The sequence below is a fragment of the Cynoglossus semilaevis genome, chromosome 1, assembly GCF_000523025.1.
Source record: "Cynoglossus semilaevis isolate Cse_v1.0 chromosome 1, Cse_v1.0, whole genome shotgun sequence".
Taxonomy (NCBI): domain Eukaryota; kingdom Metazoa; phylum Chordata; class Actinopteri; order Pleuronectiformes; family Cynoglossidae; genus Cynoglossus; species Cynoglossus semilaevis.
The window spans coordinates 32,382,404-32,409,924 of NC_024307.1; the positions used below are offsets into that span (position 1 = coordinate 32,382,404).

Sequence of the window (27,521 nt, forward strand, 5' to 3'; positions counted from 1 at the left end):
GTCAGACTCTTCTGATGTTTGTATGTCCTAAGTTAAGATGTCACTGTGTTAGTGTAGCTGAGTGACATCGATATGTACGGTGAAAATTGAGTTACATGTGACATAAGCCTAGGACCCTCAGTGTGCTGCCCCCTTAAGGGGTGGAGGGGCAGTCCCCCAATTTGGCAGTGTTAGGCTAAGGATATTATAACTTTTAAATATATTCATGCTTTTGTAAATTCTAAATAAATTATGAAAAATGTCTCGCCAACCACAATTTCATGTCCGACCTGTAGTAGTGTTTAGACTTGGACAGGGGTCACCAACCCTTCCGAAACTGAGAGCTCCTTCAAGGGTATTTGGAAGAGCTACTTGTCTGATACAGACTTCACCAACAATGTAATAATAATAAGTTCTGGGACAGACAATAGTAGACACTCTTCTTACCATCGTCATTGACCCATTTGAATATCATTGGAAGTGGAACTGATTCAAAAAGCACAGTAACAGTACAATTTTTGACCTTCTTGTTGACTAGTTTTATTTTTTAAACATACCCCCATTTTTTGAGCCTCTTGTTGACTAGTTGACTTTATTTTTAAAACATACCCAACGGGCACCTTAGGAAGTCCACAGGGGCTACCAGGAGCCCCCCAGGCACCATGTTGGTGACACCATGGACTAGGGTAAAGCAGTGTTGTCCCTTGACAAACTTGTCTTGAGCCTTGTCAAAAGCCACGGAGCTGGAGCTAACGTTATTTAAACGAGCAGCTAACTCTAGATCCACTGTGCAGCTCAGTACAACGTTTTAGCATCTTGCTGTGGCTGCTAAACTAACACCAAATTAGTCATGCTCAGAGCAGCTGCGCCGTTGCTGGAGTTGTGTCCTTGAAAGGAAGTGTAAACGGGGGACATCCCAGTGTACAGTTCATTACTGCAAATGTGTCTTTGGTCTCTGACTAAAGACAAAAGTCTTCAATCAGTTTTGGTGCAAGGCTTAACAGTAAACAGAATATACATATACTGCAAGGTACACACTGAAGTGCATGTCAATAACACAAGTGATTTGGATAACTGCATTAGTATCATAGGTAAATTAATTTAATTAGATGTTTGATTACCACGGGATCATCTCATTTTATTGCCATATAAAAACCAACGCCGTGATTTACAATCAGGATACTTATAACTGGGTTGATGAATTTCTGAACTGGTAATGGTACACAGAGCTGTTGCCTGGTAATCTGCCTGAAACTACTTAGTGAAATTAAAAATGATAAATGAGGGTCACATGAGGCAACGCTGCTGTTTAGATATTTGTTTTCTTCTAAATGGGATCATAATAACTGTCTTGTTTGTCTGTGATCAAACCAATGCAACGCTTGGGATGTCAGTCATTCCCGCTGCCACCAGCTTCTCTTCATCCTGCCATTAGTCTCCCGTTCTCCCGCCTCTCCTCCTTCCACATGTGCCACCTAGTTCAGGCGAGGACAGAATGCATGAAAATGTCTACAACTGTTATTTATTTTTGCACTTAGTTTGATGGGGTATAGAAAAAAAAAACCTCTCACTCCTCATCTCTCCCTTTGTGTGTGTGTGTGTGTGTGTTATCTCAACCTCCATTGACATTGGGCCGAGAAAGAGTAAAAAAAGGAAACGGACGGAGAAAGTTTTTTTTCACTATGAAGGGCTTGGGTATGTTCTTGTTAAAAAATCTGTATTTACTTCTCAAAAACATCTTACAAATAACCTAAAAAGCCAAGTAATCCACTTGGGCCCACAATGTGTGTGTGTGTGCATGCCAGAGAAGTAGAGCACTCAAGGGACAGCTAAAGGAAAGATATAGGGGAAACAGGAGAAAAGTCGGAGTCTATTCCTGTCTATTTATTCAAAGGTCAACAACCACAGAGGATAGGGTTTGGATTAAGTCGGCGATTCATCCCGGGTGTTTTTCATCCTTCTTGAATTGGTGATGCGTCGCAAATCCATTAAACGTTTGTACAAATGCGTGACAATTCGCATAGGTTGAAATAAAAAATGAATCCTGCATCAAGGTGTTAGGAGTAGGCTGCGTTATCTCAAAGAGTCACTGGTCATACCATAGCACTTCACTCTAGTACAGTAGGTGGCGCCAAAATTTTGGTTGTGACCTGCTATTAAACCAAGACGTCAGGTCCCGACGTAGCCTAAGTGACATTCGGGTGTTCAAACAGAACGTGGGAAGAACTCCTTCCACTGACAGTGTTTCTGTAGAGAAAAGAACTCTTTCTAGATAATATTTTTTTATTCTTTTGTTGTTGAATATATGGACAGTTAGCGAGTTAACTAAGACCAGACCAGTTGACTTTTAATAAGAGGAGCTTCTGTAAAGAAACGTCTGTTATTGAACAATAACATTTTCATTTTAAGAGGTAAACAAGGCCATGTCAGTTAGTAACAGTATTTTGCATTGTTCTTGCAAAGAAATAATTATTGTATTTATTGTAATTCTCTGTAGCTCGTTTTTTTTTCTAAAAAAAATCTTGATAACTTGTATTGTGAACAACAACAACAACAAAAAAGATCGCAAGTGTATCGCAACCTCCCTTTCCCTGTCACTCCTGAAGTGACATATTGGACACTTTATTCGTTCTTTTAACTTTCCATGTGTCCAATGTGGTCTCTCCTCTCAGTTTCTGTTGAGCAGGAGTGAACTGTGAGCTCAGCACGGCTCTGACTTTGATTCCGAAGCCTTCAGTGCTTTTCTACAGTAGCAGTAATTTGCAACAAGGTGACATGAGGTGACTGTCAACCCGCTCAAGCTGCAGACAATATAAAACAGGTGCTCCTTTGTCGCAGCCACTTACTCCTCTTGTCCATCAACATCTGAGTGAGAAGGGGCTCTGCTGTGGAGTGGTCGCATTCCACACAGAGTGTGATGGAGGAGGAGGAGGAGGAGGAGGCTGTCAATAGGAGAGACGGGCAAGGACAAAGGGAGCAAAACAGTCTGGAACTGAACCAAGAGCAAGGATGAACACAGGAGAGCCATTCACGTCTTTTCACACCGTAGGATGAGTCATCATGGTCGGCAATGCGCTGTGAATGAAACAGAACGGTGTATAGGGGGGAAGGGGGGGTCTGCAGAGAGTTGCCATGGTGTGTGTCTGTGTGTGTTACAGTGTTTTTTTAAACCATCACACAGACACACACCCACACGTTTTGTCAATGAAAGTGGGAGGGATTCACACTCACAGACGCAGGAACGGAGGGAGGGTGGAAGGGTGGGGGGGAGTGGGCAGGCAACAGAGGCTGCATTGAGTGATCAAGTGCATTTATGTGTTTGACGCAGTCATTTAAAGATGTCAGTCGCACTGGTCTTAAAGCTGCACTGATGGAAAGTGTGTGCGGGGAGAACGAGCGCACCGGTGAAAACACAAAAGTAATCACATAACTCTGCACTTCAGCCTGACTTTGAGGTCAGTTTACTGGCAATTTAACGACTGATTAAGTCGGAATAGCAGCAGTTTAACCAAAGCAGCAGAGGTCGCAAAACATCTGACTATTCTGACACTCTCAGCACTCACACATTGGTGTCGCGTTAAGTGACAGCAGCTAGGAGAATAAGGACAAAAAACTTCATATTCATTCATACTCCTGTCCAGATGGAGTTTTTGTAGAGCAGATTACTGAGTATGTGTATTTTCATTTATGTATTGGCAGACACCAATTCATATTCAATAAACTGAAAGGCAGTGTAGGAGGCACAGCTCTGTGTTTCAGTGTGTCTGAGTGACAGCCATGACAACAAGAAGGAAAATGTTTTCATTGAGTCATTTTATCTTCCGCTCATTTACAGGATATTTCACCCCATAAAAAAACCCTAATGTGACACTGTTGTCACATTAGATGATATACAATATATCAGGGATCGGGAACCTATGGCTCGCGAGCCAGACGTGGCTCTTTTGATGGCTGCATCTGGCACTCAGATAAATCTTAGCGGGCATTTCTTAACACAATAAGTAATAAATAATTCTGCTGATATTCAAGTGAAACAGTAGAGAAATCATGGAGTTAAATGGAGTTCTAGGGTATTTGTGGCGGCAGCGTCCTCTCTTTGCATTGTGTTAAATAACTGCGGTCAAATCATCAGCTTGGTATGTCACAACACAATATCGTTGAACAAAGTCTCAACAACACAGATTTCATCATCTGTCCACTGTGTCCTCAGCAAATCTTCCAGTGTTTTGTCAAAGTACTCGTATTGTAACAGTACAAATCTTACAGTCAGTCCTGCTCCTGTCTTCGTCCCTGATGTTGAAATACCTCCAAACCACTGACACTGTAGACCTTCTTAAATGAAACAACCATGAGGGCAACAAGACACTGAACTACAGGGGGAAAACGCACCCCACTGGATGACTTGTGTAACAGCTTTACCGCAGTATCAGGTTGTACTGCTTTTCAGACGACAACCTTACTAAATGAATAAGGTGGTTGGACTAGGCTCAGATTAAGGACTATCAAACCCAATAACTAAAGGACCAATGTGAAAGTTTTTCAGAAACAGAAACAGTGATTTTGTCTCCAAGAGCTAACCGCGAAGAAGTTGCAAGAAATTACGCATGCAGACCTGCACCAGAATAGGTGTGATGTATCGGTTGATACGACGATTAGAGAGCGGACCCATGAGCAGACAACTGTATGTTTATTCTTCACCAATGTGTATATAAGGAGTATATGAAAACCCCAAACACCAAAATAGGTCTAATGTTCAAAGCAGACATGTGTATCAAAAACATAGCTAATATTTAGCCTGTTTTAAACTATTATGAACTTATAGGTACTACAATACTCTCTTGGTTCCATTTACTTTTTTAGAAGGCATATTTACTTATCCTGATGCTCAGCCAGGGGGTGTCCACAAGTTTTAATTAAAGACTAATGACTGAGTCAATCATCCCATCAATCAATTTTTTTTCAACCAATTGCTTCCAAAGTCATTTGTCACAGACCGGCACGTCTCATCCGGTGTCCAGAAGGATGAACAAAGGGGAATGGAGACAAGAGAAAGAGGAAAATAAAGACTGGGCAAAACTGTGGTGTCATTGTCATTTCAATTCAAACAAATGAATTAAAGCCAAGATGTCATTAAAAGAATGTTGGAGTGGATAAAGATGACTTTCTCCTAAACAGAGAGAGGATTAATAGGTGGGAGTGACATGTGGAGATGGATTTAAATCTTTAATTTGACCTACAGCAGAGTTCAGAATTCCACATTTTTCATTAGCTGTGTTATTGTACAGGACCCGCAGACGCTCACGAACTCAGCATTTAAAAAGAAACGATGCTTGGGAGGTTCAGGCATTATCATTATTATCATTATTATTATCATCATTATTATTATTATCATTATTATCATCATTGTTATTATTATTATCATTATTATCATCATTATCGTTATTATCATTATTATCTTCATTATCATTATTATCATTATTATCATCATTATCATTATTATTATCGTGATGTTTGAGTTATCAAGTTGCATTGTCATACTTGTACTTGCACGTGTACTTCCTCTATGACACAGCTAACACCAGACAATGCTGTCGTCTAATCAGAATGTGGTACCAGATTGTGACCCAGTGACCTGTCCCACATGTTAATGACTGGGACCTGATCACACAAGACAGAAGAGCAGTGGGCGGGTCTTTCTCTGTGTGCTTGGGAGGTGGGAGGTTTTTGGTGGCTGCTAATCAAACAACAGTCCTGTATAGGCTGGAATTCAAAGCTTGAACCACTTGGCCATAGACTGCCAAACCAATACACATGCTTCATCAGGTGACTATGAACACACACACACACACACATTCACTGTCTCTCTAATATAAAGCCATTCATCAGTGAGATTTTTTGTACTCTTCCTTGGGCAAGCAGGCATCGCTGATGAAGATTTAAGACCTCACCCAGTGTGTGTGTGTGTGTGTGTGGATGTATGCCTTTGCTGCGGGGTAATACTTGCTTTACTGTATTTGTCTTTGTCTCTCTCCATCACTTGTATAATGGATGTCCACAGTGGGAATTGGCAGATGTCACACTCTTATAAAGTTACCTAACAGCTCTCTCTCTCTCTCTCCTTCTCGCTCGCTCTCTCACCCACACACAGAGACACACACACAGCCAATTGACCTTGGGGCTGCAAATACACACACACAACATGTTATGTAGTGCATACACACCACTTAGGATAGTGAATAAAATATTTTGTGCAAACAAGTTTAACCATTGATTATCTTTATATTCCTCTAGGTGTGTGTCAGTGTTTGGCTCCTGGTTGTATTGAAGTGATTGTATTACAATTAATCCACATAGGAAATGCTGTGCGGCGATTGGTCTAAATTGTCAGCCCATAGGTCTAATAGAAATGTGAGCAATGTTTAAGAATGTTTACTTACTGTTGTTTACTAAGCAGAACACCGAGAAATGTGCATCCACACACACACACACACAAATACACACACACACAACGTATGCATGAAGAGCCATGTGTGCATGTCATGGTGGAGAAGGTCGCTTGAGTGGACCTCCAGGTAGGCATGCAGTCAGTCAAAGTGGAGCTGCTGATCCACTCACCTCTGCAGAGGTCATAACTGTGGTCCCTAAAGCCCAGAGGCCTCTGAAGGACCATCAATCACCGCAGACCTTGGACACATGAACCCACACCTCCACTTAAACACGATGGGACTATAATGGGCTGTAAGGACAGCTGTGGCCAACCTTTTCATGTGTAAACACTGTGCTCTTTTTATCATGTGAAAACTACATCCTCCCACAAAGGTAAACACCGTTTGGCCAAATGTACAGGCTTTTGGCTTTTAACGTCCATTGGCTGTAGGTGTAATACTGGCCGGGGGGGGAAAAAAAATGTTGTCGTTTGATATAGAGATCAAGGTTATTTTGATGTCATCATCAGTCACACTAACCTCTGAACTTTTTCATCCTTTGAAACATATTTTAAAGCACAAGGACAAACTGGCCCGTCGTTACTCAGCGTGCGCCACAACCGCTGTCAGATTTCAGGTCGTAATCTTGATAAATGATAAATAATGTTGGTAATTGGAAGAGGAAAGCATGGCTTCTTAAAGGGACAGTGGTACATCGCTGAGTTTACTCTGCTGAACTGAACAATATTAGAGAATGTGCTTCTATGCAAATACGTCGATTGTCCAGGAATACACTAGGAATCTTCATATATTTAGGTAGTTTGACTGGTGATTTCTGAATACGCAAAAAATATATGCTAAAATACTACTTACAGTAATATACAATATACTAATACAGTATATACTAAAATATTTTAGTATAAGGTGACTGCGCTCTTACTTAATACCTGTTTGTTGCCAATTTAAAAAATATTGCATTGGCTAAATGTGTATGACATTAGGTAGTAATTATTATTTTACTACATTAGGAAAATATTGACCTACTCTATAAAACCACCAATTGGTTGTACTCGCAGTATCGCACATAGTATCAATTTCAAAGTTTCGGCTCCATTAGGTCAGACGTCGACACAGTAAAATCTGAGTAAAATGTGTTTTTTACACGATACTGCACGAGCCTCTGTGTGCCTCCCCAGCACAGTCTGGTCAGTACAGTTATCTATACACAGTCTGGTCAGCGCTGCATGAATGGATGTGGCTCAGCTCAAATGAAAGCCAGAAAACTCATCCCCTACTCATTACAGAAAATACCCTCATGGTAATTTATACTGTACAGTTTAAATTATTCTTTCCTAAAGTATTAAAATCTCGGCTTTAATAGTTGGATCCGAACCCCTTGGCAATCCAGGTGGTTTTGCGCCAGAGAGCCTGCAGCTAAATGGTATTAAAAATATGAAAATATTAAACATGAATGTGTATAATGTCCAGCAGAGCCTGGCTCATGGAAATACAATGTGGACTGACATGTGACGGAGTATAAATCTGAGCTCAGGCTAAATGTGGAAAAGATTCTGTTTGGTAATATCAAACCTATTAATATATATATATATATATGCACACACACATATATATAAATATATACATATATACTGTATGTTTATAGGCTACAAACATTTGAAAGTTGGATCTTAATATTATATTAAATCACATATTAACTTGTGCCTCATTTAGGAAACTGCACTAAAGTGTGATTTAATTTACTTTGGCCGTGTATTCATGCATTATATGATGATCATAATGTGCACACTTTACTAGGACTATGAAGACTGTATATCCCATACAGTGACTGTAGAGCAGGGGTGTCCCAACCTGTGGCTCCGGAGCCACATGTGGGCCTTTAGGACCAATGCAATTGACCAAATTTAGCCTGACTGTATCTAAAAATATTAATCAGACCAATGTAATAAATATATTACTAAAATCAAGGTTACATTTGACATGCATATTATGTTTTTGACTTGCTTGCTAACAGCAGAACAATATGGCACAGGCCGTTCTGCAACTTTTCAGAACTGTGAAACTATATGTACTGTATGTAGTGGGTGTGTCATACTAAACAGTACCTGCATATACCATTGTGGGTTTTTCCCTGTGGTAAAAATCAAAAAATTTTTTTTTTTTGCTGGTAAATTCTACTAGAATAATTTTAAAATTTTAATGTTGAAATATATACATATATATATATATACACACATATATATATAAATAATACAGTACCAACATATGAATATTCCAAGATACAAGCAAGCCTTCGAGCAAAGTTTTGCTTTGATATACGACCACGCTTACAGACACCGACGCTAGGTGGCTGAGCACTCTGAGAAGTCCACGACACCTCACTCATTCACTCTTGTTTGTTGACTTCCGTATGCATCTCCCGTGAGTATTCTGTGTTCCGTGAGTATTGTGTTCGTGTTATCTACGTGATTTTCTCTCTATTTTGTGCATTATTCTTATAGAGTGAATGGTAAGCATGGTAGAGAGAAGAAGAACCGCATGATGACCATGACCATGGAGATAAAGCATGAAATTGTCGATAAATATGAGCGTGATGCCCGCTAAAGAAACGATACAAGTCGTAAAAAGCATAAGTTAAGGTAATTCTAAGTTTATGTAAGATATGTAGTGTACTTGTAAGTGTCCACGTAACGGCCAACTCTCTTCCTTCCCTTCCTCCCTCCTCCACACAACATGCCTCCATTAACTACTACTGTGTCGTCTGTCTCACAGGTAAGAACTCATATCGAAAACCACATTTTATTTTATTTTATATCACAGTGTGTGTGTGTATGTCTCTATAGCAATTTAAAACATGTTCTTTCCATCCTTATTAGCACTAATAAGGGAGTTTTTTTTAGGGGGCTGGAACTGATCTTTTTTTTTTCTGTTATTTCTTATGGGAAAAAATGATTTCAGATACGAGCACCTTGAATTACGAGCTCGGTCCTGGAACGGATTATGCTCGTATCTTGAGGTTCCACTGTATATATATACACATATATAATGTGTCCCATCTTATTGGTTCCATATAAGGCACAAAAGGGCAAAAAGCTTCAGATTCATTTCCACAGTTTTCATGTTCAATGTCCATGAAACGTGGTTCATGAAGTTAATGTGTATATTTAAAATCACAGCGTGCCCTCAGCAAACACATGCATCACAATGATCCCTTAACAACCAAACCTTTCCCCCATTCTGCCACGCACGTTACTGCTGCCTCCCTCCAACTGAAGAACGCAGAACAGGAACGGCTCACCAGGACAGTTATCATTAAGTAATTGCAGGCGAAACCAAGCAAGAGTCATTATGCTGAAAGTGGAAAATAATCTGAGTGATTCCACTGACTCCCCTCCCTCACCCCCTCCCCCCCGTTGACTCTTATCACTCCTTTTCCTCTCTCCACCTCACCTCCCCCTTTATTCCTCGCTCTCTCTCAAATCTCCATCCTCCTCTTCTCCCCCAGAGTGACCAGATGCTGGCAATTTCACGACTGTTGACTTATTTACATTTCTGCAATCATGTGAATATATGAATATTTATGGCGCTCGTCACTCGCTGTGGGACATCTGCCTGCCCCCCCGTACGCCCGTGTGTGTGTGTGTGTGTGAGAGGGCAAAATATCTGTAATACTTTGTGGTGCGCTGTTGGATACTGTGTCCATCATCCACATAGTGGGTCGTCTGACAGCAAGTGGAGGAGACGGAACAACTGCTGTCTTGCTCCTTTTTTTCTGTGCGTTTTTGTATGTGTGTGTGAGCGAGTACACTATCTTCATGTGCTTTTTGGTCCATTCTGCATGCAGTGGCATGGCACCACAGATCCCTTGGCCCTGGTGTTTATCCCTTATTCTAGATGAGAACTGGTTGGGAAAAAAAAATCAATCTTTCATGAGAGCTAAAACCTCTGGATACATCTGCAATGAATGGATTTCTTTTGGCAAGCTAAAGGCACACTTGACGTATAAAATACAGCGTACTGTAATGCCTTCCATAGGACAGACCAAGTTTTGTGCATTCATACAAATGGTTAAACTGGAGGTTGCAGTAACAGCTGAACATAAAGACACATTTGACTTGAGGAAGGTGTTGATCAAGGGTGACACGCAGTGTGGGCTAGACAGGGCCATAAAATAAACAACAAGTAGAACATTTGTATCAGTCTTAGAGAAACAATTGAGACAATACTTATTTACAATACACTACAGCAGTGATTCCCAACCGCTGTGCCGGGGCACGCTAGTGTGCCGTGGAAAATTAATTAAATTAAATTTGACTTTATAGCTGAAAAATATATATATATTTTTTTGCTTGTCAAAGCATAAAGGGCAGAACAATTGAATGCTCTTCTGCCAGGTTGCAGCAGATGGCTATGAAAACTAAAAAAGATAATCAGAGCTGTTGAAGATCTTTGTGAGTCTCTTTTTTCAATTCCTGCCAGTATATCAGCATTGTCTTCAAATAAACAGGATGAGATTTTAGTCAATTATGAGGTCCACAAAACTGGAAGATTAATATGTTTTATTACACATGTTTTTGGTGGAAAAGATTGGGAAACACTGCACTACAGAGCCCCAGCATTCCATGGTGCTGTACACCTCCAACATGATGCCTCCTATGGTCACAAAACAGATGTTGACTGTTTTCAAGTCCTGTTTTAGTAACCTGGCCACTGAACACATTATGCATATATTAGGGCCTTAATTTGAAAATATATAAGCCACTAACTTCACAATACAGAGCACAGAGCTCCTGAATGGACTGTGGTTTATAACGTCTCCAGTTTACGCCACGGGGCTAACAAACAGCAGATTGACACATCGGACACATCGATGCCGCGTCTCCAGTCCCTTACATAACCTCCTTAACCAGCAGACAGATCCAAGCCCTTCCTCTAACGCTAAGTGATGAGCCAACCCTCCTGGCAGAGCACTGTGACTCACCACCGATGCATGATGTCACAGCTTTATTTAACACACTCATGTTCTTGGAATAGAAAAATAAAATCCTTCTGAGAAGTCTGACTTTGTTGTCAGTTAGATCACAGACGTCAGAAACATTACATTGGGTAAAAGCTCACTGTGAAATCTACCAAGCATATCAATGCTTGACGTAGTGCTGGAAATGTCTGCTACTGCGTGTGGTACAGTCGCAGAAAATGCCAATACGTTTTGAGAATGTTTCGGGTATGTGTGGCTTTTCTCCATGTGTCGATTGTGGAATCTCTTAATTGACCTATGTAGGGACGCTATAGGGAATAATTTGCCTCGGTATAGACCGGGGTCTAAATTGATTAATGTCCATTAATCAAAGATTAATTTGCCTCGGTATAGACCGGGGACATCATTAACAGAGAATAAACACTGAAAGAATGACCAGAAACAGAAACCAAAAGAATAATTAAAGGACCAAAAGGCAGCTGAAACATCTAAACTATGAATGAACTCAGATAGCTGCTAATGGCTGTTACATATATCATTCATTCCGACTATTAAACCAACTTCACATAGCGTCAATAAGTCCAAAATGTCCAGTGTTTAAACAAATGTCCATTAATCAATTTTGTTCGAAATAAAATTTACAGTAAACATGCGGTCTATACTGATGATCAATGATTATCTAATTTGGCAGGTTTCAAACACGATCACTCAAGAGGCTGACATTTAAAACCCAGTTTAAGTTGTGGGCTGTATTGGGCTGTACCAGTCTCCCAGTTTAAGTTGTGGGCTGTATTGGGATTAACGTTTATAGAACAGACTGGTACTGACGATGGTTTCACCAGAAATGAAGAATTTTGAACAGACTGCAGCAGACTTTTTTATCATTAAAATAAATGAAACTCAAAAATCTCAACAGGCAAAATAAGAATATATAATATTACACATAAATTGTAGGATATGTCTCAAAAGAAAATGTAGTTTATGCTAACTGTATGTATTAAAGTAAGTAATATAGTTAGTTAGAGCAAGTGCCATGCAATGTTACAAACACAGAATTCGACCATTGGATTTAACCTGTCCAATACACTTTAGTACAGACTTTAACACAACCATACACATGTGAAGCTCTGATGGGCCGCATTAAATCACATGATGGGCTGGATCCAGCCCGCGGGCCTTAAGTTTGCTAACGATTTAGTCCTAACAATGACAAATAAGTACATTTTCAGTAGATTACAGCAGAAAAACAACTTCAAATGTGGATGCAGTTTAGTGTCATCACACCTCAGTTCTCATCAGCCAGCAAATCAGCTGCGAGGGGCCTCAGGGCTCGGCCCACTCAGCGTGGGCCTGACTGAACTGATGAGCTGTCACTCACCCTGTAAGAAATATTGTTCCCTGGCGACTACCATCCTATTTGTAATCCTCTGTGATAATGGCTAATCCAATTTTGTAAAACCCCTGCAGTCAAAATTCAAACCATACAGTGCAAGTACGGTACTGTATGGCACAAATATAGAATACACACAGGATATCGTGCTGTGTAAAAAGCAGTTTCTGTCGCACACAGCTAATACCATCAAAGGCCGCTGTGTCACCCTGACACTTTGAACCTACTCCTATAGGACATGATGGCAGCAGAGAGCAACCAGAAGAGAGGGATGTCTCACTCCAGGAGCTGTCAGAAGTGTTGGAATGACAAAACGAAAAAAATCCAGAGCTGCAGAAACGCACTGTTGTATTTGCAATTAGGGCCAATTTACCCCGAGGGTTGACTGTGAGGCAAATGTGAGTTGTCAAGTAGGACAACGGAAACCAGGGCAGGTTGGAAAAAGACATTCAGTTATTATCATCGAATGGCTGCAAATACTGGCAGTCGCTGCCTGCAATGAAGCATGGGTACAGAATGTCAGCGTGAAAGGAGGGAGATAAATCTTTCCCTTAATGTGCACTTTAGAGGATATCCTTCCAAAATGATGAAAACTGCACCACAACTCTATCACTTCTTCCCTCTCCATCCTCTGCCCGACTTACATCCCTCTCTGCTCCTCTGTGGACCACGGAGGGCTAATCTCAATCTGTTTCACTGTGATATCGCGCAGCACTTCTGTAGCCGCGGCAGTGCCAGCGAGCCGGGCCCGGCTAGCGCCGCCTCCTGTGCCAGCTTTTATGTCCGCTCGCCAGAGGAACAGCTTCCAAGCTCTGGAGCTGAGCTCACTGACTGTCTGGGTTTACTTTCAGCCTCATCTCAACGCTTAGCTCCTCGGCTGCAACTGAGCAATCCAGCCAAGTTTGACCATCTACACACACTTTGGTCCAAGTGCACGTTACAGTGATGTGTTACTCCACTCTGCCTCCAGGAAAACAGCAGGCGGGATTTGGAAAAAAAAAAAAATTGGCAAAAACTTTATTTGCAGCTCATAAATCGCACAAATCACAACATGAATCGCTCTTGACAGAAGCTCTTCTGTGGCCAATTTCTTTCACCTTTTCGACTGTGTGTGTGGTTTGTGTGATGTTCATCTCAACAGTCTGTTACTGGAAATATGAGAGAACCTTCTGCACAGTTTCATATGGATTTCCCAATTTTTTTTTGTTTTAAACCCTAAAACAGCTGCACATTTGTTTCTCTGTCCCAACTGGATTGACACACCCCCAATTCTCCACACCTTTGGAAAAAAAAAAGAAAAAAAAAAAAGCCCAATATGCTTTCTTATAAATGTTTAGTCAGGTTGAAGTCAGGTTATTTATTTTATTTTTTCGTGCACTGTTGGGAATCCCAGCACTAAAATATTGCTTTTTTATGTTCATTACAAATGACCAGTGCTGACTGCTGATTACAGTCAAGCTCAACAATGCAACATGGTTTCATTTTTCAGACCGGGGTTAACCTTTTGACCCTTTACTATGTGTCCTTGCTCCCAAACCTAATTTGTAATATGCAAATGGTAGCGATTCAGAAAATATTTCTCAATTTGCCAGCGATTTTAGAAAAAACTACTGTATGTTGACGTCCACGTCTGTGGAGGCGTATGTTGTTTTAGAGTTGACAAATATGTATCAGAATATATGTATATACAGTTCTTCTTATCTCCTATGTTTCCTTCAGCATTGAGATGTCATTAACCACAATGAGGCGTTTTCAACTTTCACTACCAACAAAACAGATTTGCTGCTGCGCAATCACATCTGAGTAACATCAGATAAACCTGAATTATCTTTCACTTGGAGCTCCACCAACAACTGAATATAATTGCGGTGTTGAGATTTTGTGCTCCACCTTGTTCCACTGGGTGAAGCGTCGTCAGTGTCGGTTTATCTTTGCTCATGAAACTGTCCTCATTTCCCCTAATATTTAATCTGTACTCCATCCATCTCCCCGGCTGTCTCTTTATGAACACAGCCCGTACATCACCGTGTATAGATATTGTCACCCCAGCTGTGCATCACCCTCCTAATCACCCAGATGATAAGGCCGCGCCAAAACTATTTACCGACACACGCTGTTGCGTAAAAAATAACCAGTCATTTACAAACAAAGAGCTTCCAGGGTCATGACCCCGTGTGTAAAATCTGGACGCTTTAATGTGTCGAGGAATGTCAGCGCAGAGCAGATTACAAAGATGATGTTGTGGGTCGTTTTCACCCGCACTGTGTAAATCCACTCAAAATAGTAACAAAAAACGCTTTATAACCAATATAACCAATAACAACTTTACTTTAGATGATAGAAACATTTAGAAGAAAAAAAAACTACTTTAAGAATTTTCCTCTTCACAAACACTTTATAACAGTAATTTGCTGGATTTTCTCCAATTTTCAATGTTCAACATCGTCAACGTTCTCCACATGATGGACAGAACGCAACTGTGTGCTATCTGCAGATCTCATTTTTGCATTTCGCCCAAGAGTTACTCGTTTTTCTGTCCTCTCAGAGGGGGCAGTTTATCCAGTCCAATCCAAACCATCTTTATTTGATTATGACTTTAACGCTTACAGAAAAAAAACATCAGAGTCAACCTCTTCTAGGAAATAGTTAAAACGAAGGCCAAGGAGAGGATGTGGCGGAGCTGCACCTGAGCATCAGCTTCATTTTTGAAGGGCTCGAATTTAGTTTTAGGCCGTCTGGTTTTTAGGGGAGCCACCTTGTTTATAACGGCTTTTAAGATGCTAAGCTAAGCGTCTTCGTGTTTTACACAAACTCTGGGAGGACGCAGTTTTCTCTGTGAAAAGCTAAGAACTGAACAGCAGTGGAAGGGTTAATGATACGGCAGCGTCGAGCAGCGGCGGCAGATTTAACTGTAGTACAGCCAACAGCAACCCTAAAGTAATACATCCCAAAATACTGCGTCACAGATTTCAGAACTGGCAACCCATATGATAAAACAAGAGCTAGTGTGTGTCTACGCTCGGACTGCACAAATTATTCAATTGAATCAGTGACTGGCCTATCAGGACAACATACTTGGATATTCAACATTATCATATTTACAGTGACTGGCCTATCAGGACAACATACGTGGATATTCAAATCCCCAACGATAACAACGTTATCATTGGCATAACACCAGCCAGGAAATCAGCAAAATCATTCACAAAATCATGTGAGAGCAAAGCAGCTCAGAGAAACTCAGTTCAACCCTGGTAAACGAGTATGATGAAAGCTGCTTACCTTTAGAATGACTCTTGAAAACAACTGCCGTTCCTCCTCCTCCTCCTCCTCGTCCTTACGTCCGCAGGGAATTTAAATAGCTGTAGTCTTTAGGCAAAAGTTCGGTGAAAGCACTGGACTCACCAACCCCCGTCCAAGTCTAGAACATACAGAGGAAGTCAAATATTTGGGAGGTGAAGAAATCCTTTAAAATATCTTTTTCACCAACAAATATTGGCATTTACCATGTACAGAAATTCAAATGTATTAAAGTGTGCGAATGAATGGATCGTTGATGGTAAAAATGGTACGTTTTGTTTTGTTTTGTATGTCCCAATCAATGTAGAATTGAGCACAGACGCCATGCCACTACATACATACTGTACTACGATCTGCACCCAAATTCATCATTAACTTTTAAGAAGAAAGAAAGAAAGTGAACTCCTTGTCACTGTGACACAGCACACCACTGCACACAACCAAATGTGACCTCTGTCTTTAACCCATCACCAAAGTGAACAGTGGGCAGCTTTTTGAAACCTTCAGGACCCAAGTCTGCTTTTTAAAGACAAGTTAAGTTAAGTTTTTAAAGTTAAGTTAAATACAAAAAGATAATTTTGTGAAGAGGGGAAAAAACCCCTTAAGTAAATTCTTCCACTACAATGTTTGTATGCCTTTATTTTTTTAAATGTATTTTTTCTAAATTTATATTATATAAAAAATATAGTTTTAATTGCTTTAACCTGGTTTTTGACTGTTTTGAATGGTACGACCTGCAACATGATTAATGTATGTCTGTTTTCAACATAATATAATATATTATATTAATTATAATTTTACATTATAATTAAATTATATATTAATATAAATATAATATATTATAAAAGTATTATTTTTTATATCGTTCAATTTGTGTATGGTTTTGGCATTTATATTCATCGATTTATTGCAGCAAATTTCTCATGGTTCAGTCAATGTCATATGATCTACATTTGTTTTTGCAACCATAAAGATGAAGATTTCTCTTGATCAGTCTCCTGATGGGGATATTTAAAATGGGGCAATGCAGCAGCACAAGGCAGTAAAACTCTGAGAGGTAGTAAATACTTACCAGACAGAATAAACATTAGAGAGGATACGTTCAATCACAATGTGTTGTGCAGTAATAGCAAACAGTGCATTATACATAACTTAGCTCAGTGTAGACTAGCTAAGTAGTAGCCTTAAAAACTAAAATAAGGAATATTTAAGACTCACAAGTCATTCCTTTTATAATTTCCGTTTCTTGGATAACATTTATATATACACACACACATATACTGTATATATATGACAGTTATATATATATAAATAACTGCTGTGCAAGAACTAGGTATCACTACTAAATCGACAGCACCTCCTGCAGGGGGGCTCCTTTAGGTGCAAGCTTTAATTAAATCAAATGGCCACATGTTGAGGATGGTTTACTTTTTTGTGATTTCATTTTTAATCATATCACATTCATCATGTCTGTCATTTTAACAACCACAACAGCTGATTGGCTGGCCTGGTATCTCCTTGTCAAAGTCACGGAAAAACAGCTTCCTCTCTCTGCAGAGTAATTTGTTGCAAAACAGTCCAAGCTCTGTCTTTTACCCCAATGGGACGGTGACGGGGTTTGAGCCATATTTATGACAAGAGTGTTATTAATAATTTCTGAAGAAAAAAAAAATAGGAACCTCCATATAGTTAATGGTATTGACTCAAGGCAAAAAGGCTCTGCTGTAAAAAAAAGAAATGCAGGTAATTAATGTTACTCTGTGACAGTGTTGTCCTTGTTTTGTAATAAATGGTGTAATTATTGAAGAGGATGATAAATATTTTAATTATTGTACTAATTAAGTTTATAATTCATTTCATAATGACAGGATTGAATAATCATTTAACTATTAAATAAAAATAATTGGATTGTCTCACACGTCACAGTCTGGCTGCTCCAATGTAAAGTCTTCATCTTTAGCTTAAAGTGCTGTGTCATAACAGTGGGAAATATGATGACTTTTGATGACAATTTGTTTTTCTTCTCCGATGCTGCTCTTAGTTCCCTTGTTGCTAACACTAAACCAGACAGTTGATTGGCATACAGAGGTTTGAGCCAAAGATAGACAACGTTACACTTTACAACTTTACAATTAATTTAAGCTATAAATATATGTCAAAACAAACACAATCTTTTTCACCACTTTTTTACTAATATGCCACGCCCTGTGTTTTTACCTCTATTCCTGGAAGTGTGTTTGTCTGTGTATGATTTACTGGTGAAAAAAATAATCCAGGTGAAAACTACAAGCTGATTGGTCCCCTGCTCCATGGTTCCAGCAGAACACCACACAGCAACCATGTTTTGTTTGTTGTTGTTGTTTTTTAACTTTGTTTTTAGGTTAATGTTGTTTTTTTTTAGTTTGGTAGGAGCAGCCTCTCAAATTCCTGTTATCCAAAAATGATAATTTAATACATTTTTAATTGCTCTGGGAATTATTTATTCATTTCTGTATTAAGGTTTTTTTTTAATAGTCTGGTTTGCATATGAACCCAAGCAAATGGGGAGAACTAAAAGCTTGCCATTTGTGTAATTGTTGTTTTGAATTTTTGAAAGGGTATCTTTGACAAAAATGGTCCAAAAATGAACATTTATCATTACTCATATTGTTGTTATTATTCATGTACTGTGAATAACCTGCATACAGAATATTCTTAATGTCTCAATGTCACAGTAATTACAAATTCAGCAGGTTGTATTAGGCTTTTAATGATGTTTTGTACTTAAGAGAAAGACTTAAAATTAAAAATTGGACAACTTTCCCTTTATTTACTAGGCGACATTTGAGCAGTGAGACAAAGACCAGGCACGAACACAAATAAACTATCAATCCCAACTAATTTGTCTCTGGCTCGTGCTGGTTTACAGGCGCCGAGGGTAATCAGCGTGACCACGTTATTTGAAGCAGTGCGGCTCGGCTTAAGCCTAATTTACCAGTGTCTGTTCCAAAGCTGTGTGAGGAGATACTGAGGTGAACACACAGACAATGTAACACACACACACACATGCACACGCACTCACTTACACACACACACACACACGCACGCACTCACTTACACACGCACAATATAAGCAATTAACAAAAATTTGGGTCAACGCAGTTCACAAGAGACATAAAAGTCAATCATGCATTTTTTAAACATTTCACATCAGCGTTTACACAATTACACACTCGGCGGTTTTAAAAATGCTCTGTCATGTTTTTTTGTTTTTTTTTTTGTTTTAATTGGATTTATTTAGCCACTCTTAGTCTAATATTAACAGTTGTACATTACAGGATTCAGTGGATTTGGTGCCTTGGTTTTCCTAAATCATACATCAAAATACAAGCATTAGGTAGGAGTAAATGAAATAACCAAAAGGCTCATCTATCACGTGGTTAGCATCACCGTCCATCTGCACACTTTAAAGTGGAGAAATCAATCTGGTGTGCGGTGAGGCCAAGCGATGGCACGGTGTAAATATCAGAGCCACGGATGGTGTAAAACTAGCAGGAGTAACGTCACGTCTTAAAAGTAAATATACAGTGTTGTGTCAACACAGCTTTGCTGCAAAGCTCCGTACAGTTGTGATGACAAGGTTCTCTGTGCAATAAATGACACGAAAGTCTACAGTCTAGAGACCCCCCCTCGCAACCCCCCTCAAATGACAAATGATCTTTTCACTCTCTGTCGCACATTTGTCTTTCTGTCCGATGTTACATCTGCTGCGTTTGTGGCGTCTTGATCAAACGCACATCCACCGCCATTTCCTTACAAAAACGTCTGTAGGTGCCTGTGCTGTAACCTTGAAGCTAATTTCTGCTGTAGGTGCCTGTGCTGTAACCTTGAATTTCTTGATCAATCACATGCAGACAGAACATTTCTAATGATCACTTTTTGTATGTGTGCAGCTCCATTGTCAAGGTCAGCAGTGTCATTACTGGTCCCAAAAAGAGTCATACATGCAGCTACAGTACATGGTACTCCTGACTACCAGGAAAATAAACACAATTCCAATCACTTTTTTCTTTTTAAATTCCCATATCCAGCGCACATGACCAGTATTTGGAGTTATGAGATATTGCACCTTGCACCAGTCAAATCAATGACTGCCCAAGTAGTAGAAACTGATGGGTATCTGTTTCTGACAATCTAGTAGTTTTCTGACTGCAAATACCAAGTATTACAATGTACTACATTTAGAAAATAAATGGCATTCTCTAGGTCAGTCGGTAAAGTAAAACAAAAAACATGCTTTTCAGAAATGTTTGGATAACTTCAATGTCTTTAATGCTTGTCCTTTAACCTTTTGGCCAACAACAGCAAACCGCCTTCAAGTCTCCTGGTGTAGTAAAAATACCATAACAAGTGCAATGCAACATGAACATATTTTCATTCAAAAGCAGCTGTTAGTCTGTTAGTCTGTAAACTGAATATCAAACCAGCATACCAGCTCTGCCTTTTTTCTCTCACAGCAGTGTTTCCCAAACTTTTTTCTGGGGACCCATATTTTATAAGTCACAAACCTTCACGACCAAGTCAATAGACATTATTCGTAAATCACAAAATAAAGGTGTACTTGACCATTATTGAACATTAATGAGGATATGTTATTGTTGACCGAGTGATAACTGACTAATTAATTAACAATTATTCGTTGCGCTGACCGTGACCTCCTGGGAAACATGATGCGAGACGACCCAAAAAAGAAAAACTCTTGCGACCCACCTGAGGGTTGCGACCCAGTCTTTGGGAAACTTACAGGGCGAACCCTCAACATAAGACTGCCCATCAGCAGGTGGGGAGTGGGAGATTTACAACCTCCCACAAATGTTAAAGGTAAAGTTAAAGGTAAAGTGAATACAAGCTTGAATCAAATCAGATATTTAAGGCAGTAGTTCAGAGGAGAAGCTCTTAGTTTTCCCCTCAGTTGGTGGACTGTCTGTTTCAGCATTAAACCAATTTGTGATTTAAGAGGTGGAGTCAAATCCATGGGGATTGGTGCTGGTGGTGGTGGAGAGGATGCGGGGGTATCTTTGTAGAGGCTGAGGAATGCCCTTGGGTGGGGTTTGGAGAAGGAGAGCCTTGGTGCAGTAAGCAGACAGGACAGGGGGAGAAAGAGAGATAATTATGTAATATAACAGCTTAGGAAGCTGCAATACGGTGCTGATAGGTGACTTTGTGTGTGTGTGTTAGTGTGTACGTGTGTGCACAGGGGAAATCCTGCAGGGTTTTCTCTTCTTCTTTCCTGCTTGGCCAGCAGAAACAGAGACGGGGAGCCAGTAGCAGGTCTGCCTGCGATCACAGACTCCCACTGTCATTTTAAATTTGCTTTCTCAGGGGAACAATGGCTGCTCCAAGCCGAGACACCGTTACTTATCTGTTATCAAAGTTAAATATAAAACTTGCATCACCAAAAAGATTTCTCTTTTCATCTGCTCGCAGTCCAGTGCCATGAACTTCGGGGAAATTCTGCTTATACCACTGCTGAATATTTGATCAAGAACACCTTAGAAAAGCATGAAGTGCCTTCAGGCTGTATGACTCAGCCAACAGGGAGAATAACTGTACACCAAAGAGACGTAACATCGTTTCTAAGCTGTGTTTTGTAATGATTTGGGTCGAACATGTTTGAATTATGATTATGATTACAGTATAATAAAAAAAATTACATTAAGTTTGACCAGTAACTCAGTTTACGACTGAGTCACTTTCAAAAGAAACTGCAGTTTAACATATACAGTATTTGCTCTGGTCCAAGGCTCGCACTTCAAATACTTTTAGAAGGGCAAAAAAATAAATAAAAAAAATGGGCCTAATTTATGCTGCCTTTACGTCTGCGTTTCAAATGTCACTGCCTGCTTATCCCCGTGCCAACTTCACATTTCTACGTCTGCGTTTCAAATGTCACTGCCTTCTTATCCCCGTGCCAACATTTACACATTTACATGTTTAAGCATTCCATCCACTAGGGGTAGTGCTGAGTTAAGAGTTTGAAAGGGACAGACAAAAGCTTTTGTATTTGGAGTACAAGTGCAAGTACTTAGCGAAAACTAGGTTTCAGTCCTGTTTTATGAACCTAGGCATGTTGCACAGTATTGGTAATAATGAGTGAGCATGACGACAATCTAGACCTGGAGCTTCGTTCCGAGCAGTCACACCTAACTAGGATATGTAAAATAAACTAGCGTATGTTGGCCCACATGCTCAAACTTTTTACCATAACTGTTAAGGATACGCACGCTGAAAACGAACAAATTGTGTATTTAATGATTTTGCACTTTCTGGTGGTTTGGTGTTGTGCCACACAGTGATTTATTGTCCTGCGATAAAGATACTCACAGAATGTTACACGAACAATGTGATGTGACAGAAATGTCTTCACTGACTCAGGCTTTGTCCCGTTAAAGAGAGAACTGAACAAATGGCAGTGTCGCTCATTTCCTGAAAGTAAATTTAGTATATTCAAATGGGCAGATGGAACAAACCCAACCCTCCACCCTGACCCGGCCCAGTTTAACTGGGCTCTGTGAAGTGAATGAACAGAAGAAGACACTGGAGAGGAGGGTAACTTGAACAGCATATGTTGACAGACACATCTGAGTAAAGAAGGGGGAGGAGCAAAGGGAGGTAGAGAGAAGAGGGAGGGTTTTAGGGAAATGGTCTGGAAAGACGGAGAGGGAGAAAAAAGAGAAAGAGTGAAGGAATGTGTGTGTGTATCTAAGTGAGAGGGAGAGAGAGAGAGAGGACAGCGCACACTGCCAGCACCAGCTTGGTAATGCATTGTGATCAGGGACAAGTCAGAGAGTGGCACACACACAGCCACACATTCACACACGTGCTGTTCCACTCCCATACATCCACACACCTTCACACTGTGCCGCTCTTTCACACACACACACACACACTTGTGCACTGGGGCTGAGAGGTGCCCTTTCATTTCCACTCTCTCTCTCTCTCTCACACACACACGTTCACACAGAAACACACTGTGCAGCTGGACTCCACAGAGCAACACGGGACCCGAGTCACACACCGGCAGAGACGCTCACACGAGCACGGCAGGACAGCATCTACCGTAAGGCATGGCTACCTGCCAGAACACCTCCCCTTCCCTCGCCTCCCTCCACTCCCCCCATCTCATCTCCTCTCTTCTCCTCCCTCTCTCTATCCCACCATTCATTCATCCCTCCTTCTCCCAACTGTGAAGTGGCAGACAAGGCTGAAGGACACAGCGCTGCGCTCTGCTGTGGTGTAGTGCGCTGCTCAGAGAGTTGGAGAGCCCAAACCGAGGACTGCACTCCCTTCCTCCCTCTCTCTCTCTCTCTCTCTCTCTCTCCCCCTCACTCACAGTGTCCCTGTCTCTCCAGTCGTGCGCTCTCTCGTTCATGAATGTCACCTCTATCTCTGGGAACTGTTGGATTTGTGAAGCCTCTGTCTGTCTCCTTCTACCTCTCAGGGTGCGGGTAATGCAAGGGTGATGCCAGGGGAGGCTGGAAGACGGCTAAGAAAAGAGCCACTCTCCAAGCAGCAGCTTCCGTCAACAGCCCTTCAGTCTTTGTGGAGCTGATACATCAGGCTGGAGGGTACTTTCTTTTCTCTCTCACTGTGACAATGTTTTGGATGGAGAATTTTTACAAGTGAGGAGCAGGAGGAAGGATCTGCCGAGTGTCCCGGCACCGTCCATTTGACTTGGGGAATTATTATCGGGGCATTTCGATAATGCTTCTGATCTGGACGTTGAAAGACTGTATGTGATTTTTCTTTGAGTTGCTTAACCTCTATCGAAAAGGACTAAGTTAAACTTTCCCGGATCCCCAGGAGGAGGCTGAGGGTCCACTAGTTCCAGGAAAGGGGCATTGGAGGTCAGTGACTACATTGCCATGGTGTTCGAGGAGAAATGACTTGTCCCATTAAAGGAGCGATTAGGCACCAGACCTATATCTGACTCCCATTAATACAGAGAGAACATTCAGGACAATTGATCATTATTCTCTACCCAGATCATTCAAAGTTCTTGTTTCGATGGGCCTCTGAAAGACCTACCCTTCTTCCAGCCTACCTTCTCATCAACTCCCCTTCTATCCCCTCTCCCTCCGCTGCTTTGATTCTACCTCAGAAGTCCCCCCCCCCTCCACACTGCAGCCATCCCTTAGCAGTGCTCTGTCACCCTGGGTGAGTGGGAAGGGGGGTGGCCCGCGTTACCCCCCGACACCTGGGTGCCACCGAGCTGCCAGAGGCTGGTGAGGCAGCGACAGGGTCAGCCCTGGGAAGATGGCCGCCCTCGCCAGCTCCCTCATTCGCCAGCGGCGAGAGGTCAAAGACCCCCAGCAAAACAGGCAGATCGCCAGCAAGCGCAAGCCCTGTCCGAAGAGCAACAAGTCACTCTGCCAAAAGCAAATCCTCATATTAATTTCCAAGGTTCGACTATGCGGCAGTCGTGGAAGAAAAATGGAGAAAAGACCGGGTGAGTTTCTAGAACAAACATCTTTGTCTATTCCTCTAAGCAACCTGTCCACCCTCACATCTTCACTTCACTGTGTTTTTATTGGTTTGTTATCTGGATTTTGGTTTCAGTCGCTGACTGGCCAAAGTACAGCTCAATCCTCCTCCACAAAAATAAATAAATAAATAAGTAAGTAAATAAATGGAGAACTTCCCTTGCTTGTAATTTCCAGCTGAAGGCTTAATCTTAGTCATCCCAGTCCACCCTCCTGCTAGCTGCATGCCTTGTATTTATGGCGGGACAGGAAATATAGTGGATCTTTAGCTTCCAGCTCAAATCTGCACAGCTCTGTGCCACGGATGAGAGGCAGAACTATTTTGCACTCCGACCGCGGTGATGACTTTGTTGAGGAGGTCGTCAACGCATCCCTACACAAGCTGGTAATCTGTAAGCACACAACAAACCTGTCTCATACATGCAGTGATTTATAGTGATATAAAAACGTCGGGAGGCAACTCATTTTCCATTCTGGGAGCCATTACTTTCCCCTGTGCTTCCCTGAAGGCAAGTGTAACACAGTGTGGCCTAATTTATCTTGTATGCCTCCCTGTTAAATGTAATTGCAAAATTGTTCATTGGAGTTAAATGAGACTGTGACATTTTATTTGTGCAACCTCTGTCTGTGTTTAAGACAATCATTTACATTCAAGTGAGAGACTAAACATTTGATCCACTGAAGCAGAAAGTTTTTTTTTCATTAAATTCCAACATAACATGTTCAGTTATTTATAACAATATTAGCTTTATTAATAACTAGGATACCTAATGTAATAATAGTGCTGCAAGTTTGTTTAATAAATGAATACTTCAGTACAGTGGTTTTCAAAGTGGGGGTCACTGCCACCCGGAGGGTCAGAAATCGGAGATATGAAAAAAAAATTAAATTTATTCAGAAATCGGAGATATGAAAAAAAAAAAAATATATATAACCATTTGTTCTGAACTATACAACATGTAAACTGCTGTGATAGTCAGATCCTCAGGTTTCCGATGATAACTGAACGCATCGTGAGACCGCTGCATCTTGTGTGATCTTTGTGTAACAGGCCTGTTATCAAGATGCTCTGCTCCATAAGATAGCATGTACAGTAACAGGCCTGTTATCAAGATGCTCTGTTCCATAAGATAGCATGTAGCTAGCTAGCGCATGTTTGTTATTAATTTGATTATGCTAAACAACTAAAATAATTATTGAAGGTAAATTAAAGTACAAAAATGAATGCATTCTAAAAGATGTTGCTACATATTTGGTAGCAGTGTCTGCTGGGGAACCTTGGCATGGTTTAATTTTTTTTTTTGTAATTTATGAGAATGCTCCTGTCTTCACATACATGCACTGTGTAAGCTCTACTGCTCCTGTTATGTGCATGTGCCCTACTTTATTTATTGCCCACCCACATCAGGTTGATCCCGATAATTACATGGGAAACCCCTAATGTGTGCAGCAGCATCTGCTGCCAAGGTGGCTGCTCTCTATATTGTAATTATGGTCATATGATATGTTGGTCAGGTCGGGTCAGTGCCAGCTCTTTGGGTGAAGGCCATGCACAAGCCAAACCCATTGTTAAACACCATTTCCATCATAATGGCCCGAGAGCATCTCACACTCTTTACAGATTTATTATGGTAATCGCTGTGACGAGGTATGAAGACTGTAGTCAGAGACACATTAGGAACCTTTTTGCCGTTTTGGGCATTTGCTGATGCAGTGGTCCGAGTTCATCTCATCACTCTCTCCAAAGTCCCTATGTGCGTGGTCAGCACATCCGAGACACTGTTGACCCCCTTTTCCTCCGTGTTTAAATGTCAGCCTGAGGCAACAGTTGACCCCTGGCTGGAAATAAACAACTAAACTATTCCTCAGCCTCTTCCTCCTGTTCTTGGCAGAAGTGTGGAGTGGCCTGCTTACAGCTTGCCATTACCTTGCCTTCGGCTTTCTTTGTTATTGTTCCTATTGGCAATGTTTGGCTTCCTCTGTGTATAATTCTCAATGGCCTCTCGCATTGTCTAGCATAATGGACAGGTGCTCTCGTATTCTGATGTGTTTAACACTTAATACTATATTGGCCGAATAACAAAGAACAAATGTCCATCCATTCATCCGTTACCAGGTCGCGGGGGCAAATCACACTGCACCGTAGCAACCCCTTGTAAACCTTCTTGTCCACTGGAAGGTACCAACCGCCCTAACTGGGATTTGATCTTGCCCAGGAGGTGAACCCTGGGGTTCCACACCAATGACAGAGACATTGGCTCTGGACCAAAGCGCCACAGAACAAATGTTAAGTGTTAAATATTCATATTTTATTTATTAATGTGCGATTGATTGATATTATCATATGCCACACTGAATTGAACAGGAGACATATTTTGGTATTGACACTTGTTTCTTATTTGTGGGTATGATCGTTGCAGTCTTTACAATTTTTTTTTCTTTATTTTCTTGTGTAAAAGAATTGAGTAGTTAAAAGTCCACGGTCACTAGTTCACACAGATCTGGACTGCAGGCAGGCAAGCCAACAAATAACCATTGTTTTTCAGTTGGTAAAAAAAAAAAAAAAACTGCAAGGATGAATATGAATTCATTTGCCATGAAGCCGACTTGTCAACAGTTTTGCCACATGTAAAAAAAAGATCATACTTGTACTTGAACATTTTTATATTCTATAACAAAAAAATCCTCTCTCTCTGTTTCCAACCCTTACAAATCCTAAATCTAAACTAATGCTGGCAGCAACCCTTACAAATCCTAAATCTAAACTGATGCTGGCGTGCACACAGTAAATTTGTGCTTCTGTTATTTTTTTTATTACTGAACCAAAGGGAGAGGGAAAAAGAGTTGTGGGAATTGTTTTGTAGTGAAACGATTCTCTGTTCCGTACTGTGTACAACTCTTGTGTGTGT

The 27,521-nt window shown here is 40.8% G+C and overlaps 1 long non-coding RNA gene across 1 annotated transcript in view; it reads right to left on the bottom strand.

The window, feature by feature from the left end:
• Positions 1-782: 782 nt before the first annotated feature.
• Positions 783-27,521, bottom strand: part of LOC112487641 (uncharacterized) — a 52,741-nt gene continuing 26,002 nt past the window's right edge. Inside the window, exons 3-4 of the long non-coding RNA XR_003050933.1 lie at positions 16,073-16,211; positions 783-1,454 (exon numbers count right to left, since the gene is read on the bottom strand). This is a non-coding gene — a long non-coding RNA (uncharacterized LOC112487641). The remainder of the gene's footprint in view (positions 1,455-16,072; positions 16,212-27,521) is intronic.